The 15,291-nt window shown below is 36.2% G+C and overlaps 1 long non-coding RNA gene and 2 pseudogenes across 1 annotated transcript; 2 read left to right on the top strand and 1 right to left on the bottom strand.

The window, feature by feature from the left end:
* The first annotated feature begins 350 nt into the window (after positions 1 to 350).
* Positions 351 to 7,739, top strand: LOC106337833 (annotated as a pseudogene).
* Positions 3,833 to 4,238, bottom strand: LOC106340235. Its single transcript, XR_001269339.1, has 2 exons — positions 4,151 to 4,238; positions 3,833 to 4,060 (listed from the first exon to the last, which is right to left on the bottom strand). It is a non-coding gene; the product is annotated as an uncharacterized LOC106340235 (long non-coding RNA).
* Positions 7,740 to 8,837: 1,098 nt separating the features above from the next.
* Positions 8,838 to 14,324, top strand: LOC106337832 (annotated as a pseudogene).
* Positions 14,325 to 15,291: the final 967 nt, after the last annotated feature.

Here is a 15,291-nt window from a genome sequence, read left to right as displayed (position 1 = left end):
TAATTAGTTAATTACCCTATACTAGAATTCAATTGAATTCTTCTGGTAATTCCCTCATGAACTTTTTTTGTATAATAAATTTTAAATTAATGGATATATAGAAATAATAAATAAAAACAAAGATAAAGATCTAGAAATAGTTTCTTTATTTATAGATATAGCTTTTAGTTAATTATTTTTTGAAGAAGAATTTGGTTTTCCTATTGAGCTAGGGGTTTGATCAGACTTTGTTGCTTTATCGTTTGCCTCCTATATAATAAGCAGAGAGGGCTTCATGTGTGAAAGTCTCAAACATAGTTTCTGAGAGTTATTAGTTTCTTCTCGAACTCTTGAAATCACATTGATCAAACATGTGGAGTCAAAATCCAAGTTTCAGGTTTAAGATAGAGGAGTTTCGGAAGAAGAAAGCTGATCACATATTGTCTAAGGTTTTCGTTGCTGGCGGATGCGAATGGCAAAACAACAAGAAGACTCTTCAAAACCTAATTCTCTTCTCCAAGATTTGATGTATTCGATTTATACGTAGCATTTATTAACAAGGGTTTAATTAATATTTGTTACAGGTTCCTCTACGTTTATCCCAAGGGATGTGAACTTGCTGATGATCACTTGTCTGTATTTCTGCGCATTGCAAAACCTAAATCATTGCCAATTGGATGGAAAAGGAATGTTAGTGTTTACTTCATCGTGTTGAATCATCGCAATATAGAGCACTGCAGATCAAACAGTAATGAAGTTTTATCCTTCTTGACTCTCTTTTTTCCATCTGTTATTAGTGATTTTTGTTTGGAATATACAAACCAATATATAAACTAGAGAGCTAGTTTTAGTGTATAAATTTTAAGAAGTGTATAGTGAAGATTTGTTTATGTGCGCAGATCGATGGTAAACACGTAAGAATGTTTGAATCTTCAGGAAGTAGAAACTGTATATACATAAACATCGTATTTTTTTTTTTTACTCTTAGCTCCGCCGAGCAGTTGTATGAAACCGTTCCAGTTTTTTGGTAAATAAAATTCACATTTTATCAAAAAAAAATATAAGTTGTGAATAACTTTTTTTCACAGTTTTACAAGGCACATTTGAGGCTGAGCATCCAGGATGGGGATACGAAAAGTTATTTCCTCTTAGCGAACTTAAGGAGGAAGGGTTTATGGGGAAGGACAGTCTCATCATTGAAGTCTACATTAATGTGATTGAAGCTGTGGACGGAGACAGCGAAGATGTATCAGAGAAAGAGACTGTGGATATCAACGGTTTTCAGGTTTCTGCTTCTCATGTAAGTTACAAGAATCTGCTTTTTGTATAAAAAACTTTGCATGCGTTGTAGGGTGTCTTCATGACGTATAAATTTAGGTTCCTTCTTTTAGTAGCATAATTAAACATAGTCTCCTTTGCAGGTTGATTTAGTGAAGAAGATATTCGCAGAGCATCCAGACATTGCATTAGGCTTCAAACCAAAGAACCAAGTGGTGAAGAGAGCATACACTACAAGAAATATCGGTATTAATAGCACCCGATAAACGCTATCATATCGTTTTCATAGCGTTTCGAAGAACGCCGTGACAGCCGCAGCTATAATAGATCCCCCTCTAGCGTAGCGTTTTTCGCGTGCTGTAACAATATACAGATATTATAGCGTTGGTCCTATGTTATATTATACCTATTTATAGCGATTTCTTTTCGCTATTTAAATATTTTATGTGGCACTTTTCGTGTGCCATAAAATATTTTGTTATGACATTTGTTTTTTGTCATAGAATACCTTTTTGTAACTCAGTTTTTTTTGGATTTTTGAACATTTAATAGCAATTTTTTTGTGCCATTGAATATTATAATACAGCGTTTTACTTGTGCTATGACGTTTATATTCTAGGTAATACTGAATAGCTAATATTTTCTATATTGACACAATTTTCGGTTTGATTTACTAATTTTGTTTTTTTATGGGATATAGAATTGGAAAATATTGTAAAAAAAAAAGAAAATTAAAAAATAGAATTTTTAGTAACCGTAACCAGACTAGAAATATGCAAAAAGCACTATAATGTACCAAAAACTAAACCGGGTTTAAAAACTAAATCTAACAAAAAAAAAACCAAAAATATCCCTATAACTCCTTCGCACCGCCTCCTCCGCACGTCTCCCCCGCTCTGCCTCCTCCGCCGCCACAACCTCCATCTATGAAACTCCTCCGTCGTTGCTTATTCTTCTGCTTCCGCCTCTTCTCTCTGTCTGCTGATGTTCTTCATCTTCTTCATCTTCTGCTTATCCCTGAAACCCAGTTTTCAAAACATAAACAGAAAAAGATTCAAACTTTCATGGAAAATTCTTTTAATCAACTTCATTTACCAAAAAAAGAGCCGAAATCAGAATCAAGAGAGAGAGAGAGAGAGAGATATTACGAGAACCTCTTCATCATCATTCACTACCTCTAAAAAATGAATCAAAAGGACCAAATCGATCAAAAGGACGGACTAGAGATTACGAATCTAAACCCTAATTGGAGCCCCGATGAGGAACTTACTCGATGGCTTAGTCGATGTCAGATTCTGTTTTGATTGGAGATTCTCTTGGGCTCGAGACATGAACCAACGAGGTGAGAAGTGGAGTCCTTCGTAAAAGATGGAGGGTTTATTCCAGAGTAGGAGAAAAGATGGAGCTACGAATTTATTGTAGGTGATTCGGGAAGTGGGTTTGGCGCTGTGATGTCGTCGGAGAAGAGGTATCGGCGGCGAGAAGGTTTGCTGGAGATGGGTCAACGAGGCGAAGGTACGAGCATAAGCTGCCATGAGTAAAGCTCAGAACTTTACAAAGAAAGGTTCGAATTCAAACGGTGTAAGACTCAAACTCGACGATTCAGAGGTGGTTTCTTGATTAGAGTAGAGATTTTTCTTTCAGGTTTACGGTAGAAGATGAGAGGAGCAGAGATCGAGAGAGAGAAAACCCATTAAAAAAAAGAAGCAAATGTTTATGTCCCTTAGATTAAATTCATCAACGGTTAAGATTACAAAAAGAAGTTATCCCCACTTTCTTGTATAAGCCAATAGAAAAGAATCACTAGGATTGCTATTAAAAAGAAGAAGAATAACGTAAAAGGAGGTGAGATAGACGGCTGTGATATAATAACCGGTAATCCTTGCCCTTCTCGACCAATGAGAAAGAAGTTTACGGAAAATTACATGTTGAAAATTTATATATTTTTAAAGTAATATGCTTTTGTTTTAGTTATAAATTTCTACAAATGTTCATTTTGAAGTTTATTGTAAGTGTTGGATGTTGGAATTTATGGTATGTTTAGGGTTTAGAAGTTGAAGCAAAAAAAAAATTTCTAGTTTATTATTAGTGTTAGATTTTAATTATATCATATTATTTGTTGGTATCTTTGGATTTTATGATGAAATATTAAAAATTAAGGGTTTATAGTATGATTAATAGTATTTTAGATATACATTTATATATCTTGTATGTTCTTGGATAATTAATAAACTAAACCATCTCAAGTGCTGTAGAGTGCACCAAAATATACATAAACCTCCCCAACGTGTAATACATTAGAGCAAGTCCATCCATTAGAACCTCTAATAGGTTCTTATGATTAAATTAATAGTTAATAAGGTAATTTGAGAAGTTAAGAACCTTTGTTAGTACAAATAATTTTTTTCTCCTTCAATGGGAGAACCTTATAGGGGTTCTTAAATATTTTTTTTTTAAAGTAGAATGATTTAACAAGTTTGATGAACCAAGACAAACCAAGACAACAACAAGTTCAAGTTTTATAACTTAACCAAAGGTTTGATGAACTACAAAGTGTGATACGAGAGACAAACCAAGACAACAACAAGTTCAAGTTTTATAACTTAACCAAACGATTGATGAATTACAAAGCGTGATCAGACGAGAGACAAACAAAGACAACAACAAACAGACTCGACATTTCTAAAAAACAGACTCGGCATTACCTGTGTCCGTATGTTGCTAGCATCTACACCCAAATTCTCCAGGACACGAGCTGCAACACCTTCCCCTTCACGAAGAAGACCAAGCAGAAGGTCAAGACCTGCATCAATGTGAAGGAAGGCAGGTGTACATAAGATGCAGAGGCGATCCATGAAGTAGTAGAAAACAAAGCTGTGTAGTTGCAGTCAACCAAAGGCTAATAAATATCCAAATTTTCTTTTTCAATTCTGAAATCTGAATGATTGCAAAGGCACTGCTTTCTGACAGTAGGAGTTCAGACATGGAAAGGCACTGCTTTCTGACAGTAGGAGTTCAGACTCTTCTAGATCTGCATCTTCTTCATCACCGTAATGCACTTTGCACTGGCTTTTGGCTTCCATGTGCTTCCGAACAGCTTCCAAACTAGTGAAAGGATGGCACAGTTCATTGCAGTAACAGACAAATGAATTCCCTCTTCACCTGTAAGAGAAACAATGTAAGGAGTTAATAAAAAACAAAGATCTTTAGGCTGAAGTGATGAGACAGAACAACATCCCTTTAGAGTCAACGTAGGTTAGAAACCCTTTATGATCTTTCAAGTACTCGATATCAGGAATGAAGAAACCATGGAACTTATGCATATGAACCATACACTTATCTATCATCTTATGCTTCTTATCACACATCAAACATCAAGTTGGATCCAACTCAAACTCGATATCATCATTATCTGTCAACTACCTTACCACTTATTATGGGAGTCCTATCTCTTATACTATAATAATAAAATTCAGAAAACCTAATTATTTTAGTGCTTACACGAACCAGCTGGAGACTTCAGAGAAAAAGACAGCTTCACACTGAGAAACAATATGATCTCGTGTTTCATTTTGTAACACCATTCATATGTTTCTGTCTTTTATTGATTAGGTGTTGAAGCAACTAGAGCCATGGTGCGAGCTTAAAGACAAAGTGGTTCTTCTAACCAGAGATTCTTCCGGTAAAGGAAGAGAGATCTGTCTCGATCTAGCCAAAGCCGGCTGCAAGATCATCGCAGGCTTGCCGTCTCGACCGTCTCCAATCCCTCTGCTCCGAAATCAACAACACCTTCTCTCCAACAAAAACCAAACTAGCCGCACCTCTCGAGCTAGACGTTTCCTCAGACGCAGCCACCATCCAAAAATTAGTCAAGCAAGCTTGGGACATCTTTGGAAACATCGACGTCTTAATCAACAACGTTGGTATCAGGGGAAACGTCAAGTCGAGTCTGGACTTACCCGAAGACGAATGGGAAAAAGAAAAAGAAGACGAACCTCGATCATGTCGATGAAGTGGATGATGTTGGGGTGATTGATCTTCCTCAAGATGAAAATCTCCGTCATGGCGATCTCCTTGATAGCAACCACGGTTCCATCTACAAGATGCCTCCCTTCCCACACCACTGAAACCCTAAATCCGACCCAATTTGTCGTCTTACCCCATAATCTACCAACATCAATCAAGATATTTCTCAAACCAAAAAGAAAAACATTGATGAAGATGAAGAGAGAGAAGGCAAAAAGTAATTACCCAATAACAAATGGCCACCTATGGGGTTTTTACCGATCCTAAAGATGTTGTTTTAGACATCGGTTCTCTCCTTTTTTGTCTTTTTTCATTTATTTTTTTGGTTTTTTTTTAAGAACTTCTCATTAACACCCTCCGATGGAGATGGTCTTACTCCCATCCGTGAATCAGTTGTGAATGTTTAAGATTCCTAATGCTTATAAAAGATATTACATATAAGAACCAACTGCATGACATATTCAGCTAGAGTCTTTAGCCTTCTGGCTCTTCTCACTGTTGCAAACCCAAATCTGATACGACAAAAAGTGATGATGTCAATAGCAATCTTGCAAAGATAGACTTTAGACACAATATAAAATCAGTTTAAGAACTACCTTGAAGTCCCCACCAAACGATGTACTGACTGCCATGGAACGGGTAAGGTGGGAAGCAATGGCTGAGACACCAGCATCCCTGAACACAAGGGCCAATTCAATTAAACAGAACAAAGAGTAATGGAGTCAAAACTCCAAAGTAACCTCAGCATTGCTATCAGCATTCTTTAGAATATCAAGTACACACTGAATAGATTTAACAAGCCAATGACCTTGATTGTTTGGACCCTGCAGGTAAACTACAAACATTCCCACAGCAAAGATATGATTGAATATATCAAAGACAAATCATCTCGTTATCAATGTATATACCTTCACCGAGTCTGGGGCATCAAGAAAGAACTCCTTATATCCATCACCGAGTCTCCATGGTTCAATAATCTACGAATCCTTAATCAAGAGAGCAAAAGAAGAGATCTTTCGAGAGTTATAGAATCAGAACAACAAACCCTTCATCTAAAATCTCAATCAGAGATTATACAAACCGGAGAAAGGTTTACGCTTGAGTCAAGGGTCAAGCTGACTACAATCTCAATCTGAGACAGAGATTACACATGGTTACGGTTAAGCCCGAGCTTCTTAGCATCCTTTGCCTTCTTGGTGCTCCTTAACCTTTATAAGGAACATGTGGTTATGCTTCAAGGTCACCTTTTCATACTTGCTCTCTGCAAAATAACAAATCAATAAAGACCTTCGATTAAGGGCTTATCGAGAAAAAAGGGACGAGAGAGAGAGAGAGATTACGACTGTTACAGTCGGATACTTTGGGAACTTCGAGACGGCTCACGAATCCGGTGCGAGCGCGGTTAGATCCGTCGAATTCATCGAACTTTCTGCAACATACCAGTGCTCGAACAAGATGAAGACGAGACTAGGAGAGTGAAACAGAGAGAGATGTCTGTGTTGAGAAATCGTGTGGGTGTGAGTGAGGTTAGGAGAGTAAGATAGAGAGACAGATGATTAAGAACAGAGGGGAGATGAGATCTGAAAATAGAAAGAACAGAAGATCGATGAGAGATTGATGAGAATAATTTTTTTTTTTGGTGGGTGATGAACGAAAAAATGACTTTAGCAAAAAAAAAAGTGTAGATCCGCCAAAATCAGAAAATTTGGCTAAGTGTTTTGGCTCCAACATAAATATCCCGCTATAAAAGTCATTTTTGGGTCTCAACTTAATGAAAATCTTTGCTAGCACGAATTTAGTGCTACCATAGAATTATGATCCAATTTTGACTGTATTAGTAGCACTTCGTGAATTCGTGCTACGGTGAACTGCTACCAATACTCATATTTCTTGTAGTGATACATGAATGTTCTTCTTGGCCTCATCAACACACTAAACAAGCCTTCAGAGAGTCACTCAGAGGCTGAGCTACTCATCTCTCAGGCGAGTTGAGTGAGCTGGAAAAAGTGGGTTTGAAGATTGACTGTTTGAAGTTAAAGCTTGATAATGTCTTCATGGAGAGAAAGAAAGATGATGCTGATGGTTCAAGGGTCCAACAACTTGAAGAACGTGTGAAGAATCTTGAGCAGATGGAAGAGAAGATGGACTCTTTGAAGAGAAAGGTTGATGAGGTTCTTTTGGAGAGGAAGAAAAAAGCTGATGAGCCTCGGGTCGGAAAACTTGAGGAACGCGTCAAGAACCTTGAGGTGATGGAGTCAGGCTTCAAGATGGACTGTTTGAAGTCGAAGCTTGAGGATGTTTCCTTGGAGAAGAAGAAATCAGATGATGCTGATGGGTCTAGAGTCCAACAACTTGAGGAGAGCGTCGAGAATCTTGAGACGATGGTGTCTGATCTCAAAGCGAAACTGGACGAGGAGAAGGCCAAATCTTCTTCTGATGAATTTTTGTTGGTCTAACGAGGCAGCTTGATGTAATAATCTAGTTGTTAGTTTATTAAGAAGACTCTAAAATGGTTTGTTTTGTGTTTTTTTTTTCTTGCTTCTCAATCCTAAGATACGATAACATCTCATATCTCTATGATTGGCGGCCTAACTGGATCCGAGCTTTTAATCATATTGTAACAAAAATTCTATAAGTTCTGATTTGATCTAAAAATTCTACAAGTTTTGGTTTATTCGCGTCTAACTCTGGTAGTTATTCACAACAAACTTATTCACAGCATTCATGAATTTACTCGTCGGCCTCACTGATTCACTAAACAAGCGTCCACAGAGTGTCTCGGAGTGTGAGCTTAGCTCAGCGAACTTACATAATAAAGCTTCAAACTAGATTGGTGACGGATCTCAAAGTTGAAAAAGGAGAAGGCCAAATCTTGAGTGTTGGTAAATTTTTGTTGGTCGACATGGTTGCTTGATGTAAATAACAAGTTGTTAGTTTATAGATTTTCTTGACAAGACACTACTATTTCTTCCTGCTTTTTCTTGCTTATCTAGAGATTTGGCTTCTAAATAAAACGACATGGTTATATCAATGGTTTCATTCTCTGTATCTGAATCACTTGTAGACGTTTTCGTTGGATCATGTTTTAGGTTAATGCCCAGATCATCAATGTGAGATGTTCCTCCTCTGTTTGGTCTAATCTTGATTCCAATCCTGAGAAACAATCTCGAGCTCTCTTCATGGCATCCAAAGCGGAATAGTTGGCAGGAAACAAACTGGTTTCTGCCGCAGGAGTTGAGACCACCCTGATCAGTATCTAAATCTTGTGTTTTAATTGGTCGTGAAATTTCTTAAAAATTAATATTCTTTAATGAAAAAATAATATTACTTAACAGTTTTTTTTTTTAGGATTATGGAAAGTTTCTTAATGATAACTATAATGGAAAAACACTAAAGAAATTACATTTTAGTCTTATGATAAAAAGAGAGAATATTTTGCTAGGGTTTTGAAGAAGGTTTCCTTTCTTCTTTCTGCGTCCTCTATAAATAAAAGATTTTTTATGCGTGAAAGTATCTTCATACAAAGTTTCTCAAAAATTCGTCTTTGCTCGAAATAACAAAATCTACCAGATTTCTTTTGGATCAACTATGTGGGATCAAAAACCTAGTTTCACGCTTGAGATAGGTAACTTTTCGAACAAGGAAGCTGTCATAGCGTCGAATGTATTCGAGGCTGGCGGATGCGAATGGTAAAACAAAGAAGAATCTAAACTTAAACTTTACTTGTTAAAGTCTCTCTGTCTTTTTGTTCTCGGAGATTGATTATTTGATAATTTTTGTACCATCTTTGTTTTATACTTTCTTTCACTCTTTCAGGTATCTTTCAGTTCATCCAAAGGGAGTTTCTGGTCGTTTTAATGGTCACTTGTGTTTGTTCCTCACCGTTGCAAATCGTAAATCCTTGCGAACTGGATGGCAAAGAAGTGTTAAATTTTGTTTCCTTGTGCTGAATGAGTCCAACAAAGAGCTCTATAGATCACCAGGTAATGGAGTTACATCTTTCCCTGTTTGACTCTTTTACTTTAATTCTTTTTGTTTTGAAATTTCATGTGTTTGGAGTTTACAAACGTGTAGCACTAAGAGACTAGAGAGCACCTCTTGGATATATATGAATTGAGAGGTCTGCTGAGAAAGTAGTGTTGATAGTTCATTTCAGCAAAGAGATGCAAACTGATTGTATAATATCCCACAAACTCATGTTTGAATCTTGAAGAGGTAGCAACTATACATAAGCATTGAACTAAACTTTTTGTCTTTTTGTAGTTGAAAAGGCAAGCAGCTTGTTTTGCGCTTGGAATCCAACATGGGGTATCCGAAAGATCTTGCCTCTAAGCATGTTTCAAGAAAAAGGGTTTTTGGAGAAGGACGTACTCATCATTGAAGTCTACATCAAAGTTGTTGAAGCTTTTGATGGAGAAGACGGAGATTTTGATGGAGAAGGCGGAGATATCACTGGTTTTCAAGTTTTTGCTGATTATGTAATGTCTCTTCTTTTTTGTTTTTTTTTATAAAACATTTTATTTATATTACTGAGCAACGAATAACACCTTTTCTTGGCAGGTTGCTTCGGTGAAAAAGATATTCGAAGAGCAGGTCTTGAAGACAGATTACAAGAATGCTCTAAGCAAAGCCTGCAGCAAGTTGAGTGAGCTTGTGGAAGTAGGATTCAAGCTGGACTGGTTGAAGTCAAAGTTTGATGAACTTTCCTTCAAGAGGAAGAACGCAGACGGTGTTGATGATGAGTCTTTGGTCCAACAACTAGATGAACGCATCAAGAATCTTGAACTAATGGTATCAGGCTTCGAGAAAGACTGTTTGAAGTCAAAGATCGAGGAGAGCATCAAGAATCCTGAGCTGGTGGAATTAGGGGTTAAACTGGACAGTTTGAAGTCGAAGCTTGAAGAGGTTTCCTTGGAGAAGAAGAAATCATATGATGCTGATGAGTCTTTGGTTCAACAACAAGAGGAACGCATCAAGAATCTTGAACTAATGGTATCAGGCTTCAAGAAGGACTGTTTAAAGTCAAAGCTTGAGGAGGAGATCTCCTTGGAGAAGAAGAAATCACTTGCTGCTGATGGGTATTGTTTCCAAAAACTAGAGGAACGCATCAAGAATCTTGAACTGATGGAATCAGGCTTCAAGAAGGACTGTTTCAAGTCGAACCTTGAGGAGATCTCCTTGGAGCTGAAGAAGTCGTATGATGCTGATGAGTCTCGTGTCCAAAAACTTGAGGAAAGCGTCAATAATCTTCGGTTGATGGAAATAGGGTTTAAACTGGACAGTTTCAAGTCAAAGCTTGAGCAGCTTTCCTTGGAGAAGAAGAAAGCCTATGATGCTTCTGAGTCTCGTGTCCAAAAACTTGAAGAAAGCGTCAAGAAGCTTGAGCTGATGGAATTAGGGTTTAAACTGGACAGCTTCAAGTCCAAGCTTGAGGAGATTTCCTTGGAGAAGAAGAAAGCATATGATGCTGATGAGTCTCGAACCCAAATGCTCGAGGGACTCGTCAAGAAGCTTGAGTTGATGGAAACAGGCTATAAACTGGACAGCTTCAAGTCCAAGCTTGAGGAGATTTCCTTGGAGAGGAAGAAATCATGTGATGCTAGTGAGTCTCGGGCCCAACAACTCGAGGAACGCATCAAGAATATTGAGCTACTGGATTTAGGACTCTTTATCAACTGTTTGAGTTCAAAGCTTGGTAATACTGATGATGAGTTCCAACAACTCGAGGAACGCGTCAAGGATCTTGAGGTGATGAAAGTGGGATCTAAGCTGGATTGTTTGAACACAAAAATTGAGGAAAACGTCAAGAATACTGAGCTGATGGTGTCGTGTATCAAAGTTGAACTAGACAAGAAGAAGGACAAATCTACTGCTGAAGGATTTTTGTTGGTCAACTAGGCTTTTTTGCTTGATGTAGAGATTCGGCTTCTAAATAACACGACATGGTTACGTCGATATATTATTTCATTCTCTGTATCTAAATCACTTACGTTTTCGTTGGATCATGTTTTTGGTTAATGTGTTCCTTCTTAGTCTAATCTTGATTACTAAACAATCTCTTTCTCTAAATCTTTATCTCTCAATTGAATAATATCACCATCAATATGGAAGGGGCACATGGATGTAAAGTAGGATGTGTCTACACAAACAACACTTTTATCATTATTTATGGCGATTTCAAAACAGGATGTGTCTAGTAATCGGCTCTTTTAGACCGTGCTACCCAAACAACTAAGTGGTATCCAAAGCCGAATCGTTGGTAGGAAATAACAATAGCGGAGCTATAATTTTTTCAACGGGGTCAATTATATAAAATATTAATTGTAGAAATAACACCAAAACATTAATATCAAAAATATTTTTAGATTATTGTTATTATATATAATTAAAAATAAATAAAACGTAGTTACTATTGCTGAGACAAATTTTATAATTTTTGTAGAATTAACATGTATAAATATCATTTATTGACTTTTTAATAAGTTATTGTTTTATACAATTTTTACTTGTGTAAAATCTGAATTGCTAGATTTTTTTTAATATATTTTAAAATATAAAAACTATAATAATTTATCTAAAAGACAAATGCATAACATGACGTTACCAATCTCTTAAATTTTTAGTATGCACAACATTTAAACAAGGAAAATGAATACATATAAATGATATTTTGTTTTAAAATTGAAATGATAAAATAATTATATTTAGTTGGAGTAACATTAACTTCAGATAAAATAGGGGTCAGTTATTAGAAAAATTACGGGGTCAATGCTATAAATTTTGCCATAACACTTTCGATAACTAAAACTAAAGTGGGGTCAGCTGACCTCTTTCCTTCCGCGTGCCTCCTCCCCGGGAAATAAAGACGGCGAGCGTGAAGTTTCCCGTTTCTCCAAATTAATATTTCTTTAGTACGGAGTATACAATATTTTGACAAGATACTGGAAAATTTCTTAATGATAAGTATTATGGAAAAACACTCGAAATTTTACATTCTGGTCTTATCATATAAAGGGAAAATATTTTAATTTAATTAATTATTTTACTTTGAGTATCCCTATTGGGCTAGGGTTTTAAGGAAGTTTTCCTTTCTTCTTTTTTGCGTCCTCTATAAATACAGGACTTCTTATGCCTGAACGTATTATCATACAAAGTTTCTAAAAAATTCTTCTTTGCTAAAAAATAACCAAATCTACCAGATTCTGTAAGTCGAATATGTGGGATCAAAACCCTAGTTTAAGGTTTGAGATAGATAACTTCTCAAACAAGGAAGCTGCCATAGCGTCTAAGATATTCGTGGCTGGCCGATGCGAATGGTAAAACATACAATTCTGTCTTCATATTCTCGGAGATTGATTTATTTGATTGTTTTTGTACCTAGCACTGATTACAAATCGGTTTCATCTTTGTTTTATAATCTTTCAGGTATCTTAGAGTTCATCCCAAGGGACATAATTTGATCGCTTGTCTTTGTACCTCTACGTTGCAAATCGTAAATCCTTGCAAACTGGATGGAAAAGAAGTGCTAAATATTACTTCCGTCTGCTGAATGACTCCAACAAAGAGCTTTATAACTCATCAGGTAATGAAGTTATATCTTTTCTTGTTTGGCTCTTTTCTTTTATTCTTTTGTTTTTGTTTTCTTTTGGAATTTCATGTGTTTGGAATTTACAAACGTTTAGCGCTAAGTGACTAGAGATAACCTATTGATTTGCAAGATCTCTTTTGTGATGAGCTTACATAGGCCTCACTGATAAATGCAATAGGCCTAAACTCATATTTGGATCTGAATGATGAACTTAACTTTTTGTTATTTTGTATAATGTTCCACAGTCTAGGGTGGAAAGAAAAGTACGGTTTTTTGCGCTAGCAATCCAGGATGGGGTGTCAGTAAGACCTTGCCTCTAAGCAACTTTCAGGAACAAGGGTTTTTGAAGAATAATAAACTCATCATTGAAGTCTACATTCAAGTTGTTGAAGCTTTTGATGGAGAAGGCGGGGATATCAATGGTTTTCAAGTTTTTGCTGCTCATGTAAGTCAAAAAAGGATACATCTCTTCTTTTTGTTTTTGAATAAAAAAACATATCAATTTATATGGATGAGTAACAAAAACACGTTTTCTTGGCAGGTTGCTTCAGTGAAAAAGACATTCGCAGAGCACGTGGCGAAGACAGAATACAAGAATACTCTAAGCAACGCTTGCAGCAAGTTGAGTGAGCTTGCCGAAGTAGGAGTCAAGCTGGACTGGTTAAAGTCAAAGTTTGATGAAGTTTCCTTCAAGAGGAAGAACGCAGACGGTGCTGCTGATGATGAGTCTATGTTCCAACAACTCGAGGAGCGCATCAAGAATCTTGAACTAATGGGATCAGGCTTCAAGAAGGACTGTTTGAAGTCAAAGTCCAAGAGTAAGAAATCACATGCTGCTGATGAGTGTCGTTTCCAAACACTTGAAGAAAGCGTCAAGAATCTTGAGCTGATGGAATTAGGGTTGAAACTGGAGAGTTTGAAGTCGAAGCTTGAGGAGGTTTCCTTGGAGAAGAAGAAATCACATGATGCTGTTGAGTCTCGGGCCCAACTGCTCGACGGGCGTCTCAAGAAGATTGAGCTAATGAAAACAGGCTCTAAACTTGAGATATTGAAGTCGAAGCTTGAGGAGATTGCCTTGGAGAGGAAGGAATCATATGATGCTGATGAGTCTAGGGTCCAACAACTCGAGGAACGCATCAAGAATATTGAGCTGATAGATATAGGATTCAAGCTGGACTGTGTGAATACAAAGCTTGATAATGCTGACGAGTCTCGGGTCCAACAACTCGAGGAACGTGTCAAGGACATGTCAAGGAAAGTGGGATTCAAGCTGGATTGTCTGAATACAACGATTGAGGAAAGGTCCTTAGAGAGGAAGAAATCTGATGACGCTCCGTTCCAACAACTTGAAGAAAGCGTCAAGAACATTGAGCTGATGGTGTCGTGTCTCAAAGTCGAACTAGACAAGAAGAAGGACAAATCTACTGCTGAAGGATTTTTGTTGGTCGACTAGGTTTGCTTGATGTAGAGATCAAGTTTTTAGTTTATGGGTTCTTATAGAAGACACTAATGTGGTTTCATTTTTCTCCTGTTTTGGTTTTTAGTTTTGCACTGTGAATCCTATAGTCTAGAGATTCGACATAATCAAAATATTTTTTTCGTTCTGATTTAATCCCAAAATTCATCAACAAATCAATTCTTCTCGTATCTAACTAAATTTTCACATTTAATTTCTACCTGACATTAATTTATATATTTATATATATGGGAAACTAATTATATTATCTATATACTATTATTTGAAAAGTGAATTTGCTGATTTATCACGTTCCCCGTAATTTTAGGTTTAATCATATTTTTAACTTAATTATTAATTTTAACAAATAATTTTAGTGATTAGCTGATTATTTATCATTATCTTGATAATAATTAAACAATTCTAAGGATAATATCATAGTTAAATTTATATTATATTTACTTTAGCAATATTAAAATATTATATATGTATAGTTATATTTGGTTTAGTAATATTAAACCGACTCTATTTTAAAATACATAACACATAAGATAGAATGAGTTATCTATCTTTTAAGATGATTTTTTTATAACAATGAAAATCACTCATTATGATCATTTCTGAAAAAATTGACAAAGAATTCAAAAATATTTATATTTGTTATAAATTAAGTATTGAAATGATCATCCACTTCTTTACCAAACTCAAGCACTATGATCATCCACTCCTTTACCAACTCAAGCACTATGATCATCTACTCATCAAACACTATGATCACCCACTCATTTACCAAATTAAGCACTATCTTTGTTATTTTATGTATTGTTGTTCACTATAAATACCATCACTCATCTCACTCTTTTGTACACCAAAAACAAGAACAAGAGTTTATAATCAAAACCATTACATCTTCTTCTTCTTCCTTATAATAAACTCTCTCCCTTATACTAGTGTTATTTGCTTC

Source organism: Brassica oleracea, chromosome C4 (genome assembly GCF_000695525.1).
Source record: "Brassica oleracea var. oleracea cultivar TO1000 chromosome C4, BOL, whole genome shotgun sequence".
Lineage (NCBI taxonomy): Eukaryota > Viridiplantae > Streptophyta > Magnoliopsida > Brassicales > Brassicaceae > Brassica > Brassica oleracea.
This window is presented reverse-complemented; position numbering and strand designations above follow the sequence as displayed.